The 3,589-nt window shown below is 41.3% G+C and overlaps 1 pseudogene; it reads right to left on the bottom strand.

The window, feature by feature from the left end:
• Positions 1-2,632: 2,632 nt before the first annotated feature.
• LOC101425802 (growth hormone-inducible transmembrane protein pseudogene) lies at positions 2,633-3,249 on the bottom strand (annotated as a pseudogene).
• Positions 3,250-3,589: the final 340 nt, after the last annotated feature.

Below are 3,589 nucleotides of genomic sequence, written 5' to 3'. Positions count from 1 at the left end.
TGCCAGTCTTTGGATTTAGGACCCACTCTAAATCCAGGATGATTTCATCTCAAGATGCTTAACTAGTTACATCTGCAAAGACCCTTTTCCATACAAGGTTACATTTTGAGGTTCCAGGTGGTCATGAATTTGGAGGGACAAGGTATGATCTCCCAGGCATATCCTGGTGGGACAGGTCCCCACAGCTGAAGGTGATGCTCCCAAAAGGGTTACAGAGTGAACCATCGCAGCCAACACCACATTAGGTGGACGGCCATGCAGTGGTCCAGAAAAGGGGACCCGGGCAGAGCCCCGAGAGCATCCACTACACTGGAACCATCGGGACTTATGTATGACACAAAGTCAGGTACACAGGATAGATTTTTGGTTGCACTAATTATTCTATTTAAATAGTTCTTTTAAAGTGTTCTGCTCAACATGGATGAGCCTTGAAAACATTTTGCAAAATGAAAGAAGCCAGCAATAAAAGGCCACATATTTTATCATTTCACTTACATGAAATGTCCATTATAGGCAAATCCATTGAGACAGAAAGTAGAATAGTGGCTACCAAGGGTTAGAGGAAATAAGAGGAACCCAGGAACTCATATGTCGGAAGCAGGTGCTCAACAGTTGACTATGCCTGCTCCCTGGGATTTCTTTTTGGGGTGATGAAAATGTTGTAAGATTAGATAATGGTGATGATTGTGCAGTTCTATGAACATACTAAAAAACACTAATGTACTTTTTTTTTTTTTACTATTTGGCTAGAACTGTATTTCAGAAATAAGCATTGTATGTAATTTGACATGGTTGAAATAGTCATTTCTGGATTACTGTAATAAATATTTGTCAAAAATAGCAGTTGTCTCAGTGATCACACACTCTTTTCATTCATTAAAGACTTCCAAAAATAATTCCATTCTATCAAACAATTTACAATGTCACAAGAAAATTAAATAATGCTCTATGCAGGCGAAGGAAGTTTTTGCTAAGAGAAGTCCTAAGGCAGTAGTTTCCCCATTCCACTTTTTTTTCCCACTAGTTCATAAAGACAGAACTAGTTTTGTCTTGCTTTTTAGTGCTTCATCTGAATAGAAACACAAGAAATCAATAGTCTCATGAGAAAAACTACTTCCGTGATCTCAAGTGTAAGCCACAAACAGGCTCCCTCCCCCCCCACCCCCACCTCAGGCTCTTTTGATAAAGGCCTCAAATCTTGAATAGATGAGAAAGGTAAACAAGTATTCTGTTACACATTTCAATAAACAGGGAAAAAATCTCAACAATTATGAACACATTGTATACTTGAACAATGAACGTCATGCTTTAAATATTTTGCCTTGGTGATAGTTTTAAGAATATTTTCTTCTAGAATTCCAGAAGTGAAACTTCCATATATGTTTTATTAGGGATTCTCCATGGTAACATTCTGGGCTATTGTACTCATAAGAGGCCAGACATGACCACGTCCCCCTTGTAAAGATAGCGCTGCAGGAGAACAAATCACCCATCTTTGTTTTATGCTCCCTGCTTTGCTAAGTCCAGCAGGTGAAAAACAATAGTCACTTGTTTGTTTCCAAATAACCAGGCAACTCTCCCTGGCTCTCCATCATTTCTACAAGTTCTAAGTCCCAAACATTCAAAGAAAGACTGCGGGGACCCTTCTCTTCTGGTCCCTTTGCCAAACCTCTATGTCACTTAGGACATTACTTATAAATTTAAATCACTCAAGCCTTAGAATTGGAAATGTGTGTGCTTATGTGGAAGAGAACTACTGAATTTATTCTCCAGAAGGAAAAAAGCAGACCTGAAGCATCACATTATACCAGAACATGTTAAACATGTTGACACATTATCTTCTAAACTCCAACGAAAGCTCCTTGTGCAGACTGTTTAATGAATATCTGTCCCTATTAAACAAGCAAGAAATCTGATATAATAGTGAAGCCAGAAGCTGAGTCACTTCATTTATTTCTGTTGCTTTCAGTTGCTGGCATACTGGCAGCTCACATTGTTACAGCAAAGCCAGGAGTTCTGAACCGTAGAAACTCACAACCAGAAAGGTGAATGAACAGATTTATTACGTGTGGGCTCAGAGGAGAGTCAATCTCCAAATTCTGAGTCCCGTTTCTCAGTTTTCATAGGTTTATATAGGATTTCAGGTGGAATCAGCATAACTTTTGTTTATTGGCTAATGCATTGCTAGGCGAAATTTTGCAAGCAGGGGGGTTACAGAGGAGGGATGCAGCTGCAAGGTTGCGGGCTGATTTACCGAGGCGGGGGGCGTCACTCGTTTGATATCTTCTTGCCGGGCCATGATTTCACAGGCTCATTTACAGGAGCAGGGGAAGGAGTCATTCACTTGATATCTTTCTACAAGGCCATGCTTTCACAGGCTGATTTACAGAAGCGGGAGCAGGAGTGACTTGTTAGGTATTTCGTAAGGTTACACTTTTATTTCTCAACAACATCAATATATTTATCATATCCATGTAGATTCCCATCAGCGAATGAATGGGATCGTATTGTTGACCTCCATATAATGGTGCTCCTTCGGCCCGCCTGGTTACTCTCTGAGTGTCACACAGGAGGAACATGCTGAAAAGAAGTAATCCACCAAAAATTTACACGGAGTAAAGAGTGACACCAGTCACTGCGTAGGTGGAAAACACTTAGATCCAGAATGTAGCAACCAAGCAAGATGCTGTGGGCCAGGGATCTGGTCATAGGGCATTGATAGTACCAGCCTTCCAACTCCAACCAGGGCTACGAAGGCTGAACCAATTGTCACCAAGAGCCTCTCATCATGAAGTTCATGAGAACAGGAGCCCTGCTCACTGCCAAAGCAGACAAAGCCACTAAACCAGTACTTCCTGCTAAGTACATAGTGGGAGAATGAATTCTATCCTTCACATCCTGAGATGAAATTACAGCCTTTTCAGGAGCTCATGTTTCATTAGACATTCCCAAGCCACAGTAGCACAATGCTCCAAGACCAACAGCAGCTCCTCCAGCAATGGACCATCTTCACATTTGATAAATTTTAAATATTTTTTCTATCCATGGCTCCAATGCCGCATCGTTGCGTTCTTGGCCAGTTTTCCTACACTGGATCCCAATTCTTGTCTCTCTGGTCTATTTCCTACTAGGTATTAAGCACATGATTCTTTGTGATGGAGTTGTTCAGACCAGGGGAGGGCTTGGTGAAAGCTGGGTGGAAAACCCTGGAAGGCAGTGTCTGAGACACACAGACCTTGCCACCGGCATGGCGGCACACCACATTTATCAAACAGATCTCAAATGCTCAGTCCCTGGTCACCACCACCGTGTAGGTCTCCTTCCCCACTGCCGAAGGGCATGCATGCCCACCTCTCCCCAGTCCTCTATCGACCCTGAATTGCACATTTTAAAAAGTTGAATTTTTAAAATATATTTTTTATTGAAGTACATCATTTATACATGAACTTGAATAAACAATAAATGTATAGTAAAGATGGAGAACTTACAAAATAAACATGTATAACATCATGCAGGGCTCTCATACATCACCCCTCCACCAACACCTTGCATTATCGTGAAACATTTGTTACAAACTATGCAAGAGAAT

The sequence above is a fragment of the Dasypus novemcinctus genome, chromosome 3 (assembly GCF_030445035.2).
Source record: "Dasypus novemcinctus isolate mDasNov1 chromosome 3, mDasNov1.1.hap2, whole genome shotgun sequence".
Classification (NCBI taxonomy): Eukaryota; Metazoa; Chordata; class Mammalia; order Cingulata; family Dasypodidae; genus Dasypus; species Dasypus novemcinctus.
The sequence above is the reverse complement of the archived record's forward strand: the minus strand, read 5'-3'. Positions and strand labels throughout refer to the sequence as shown.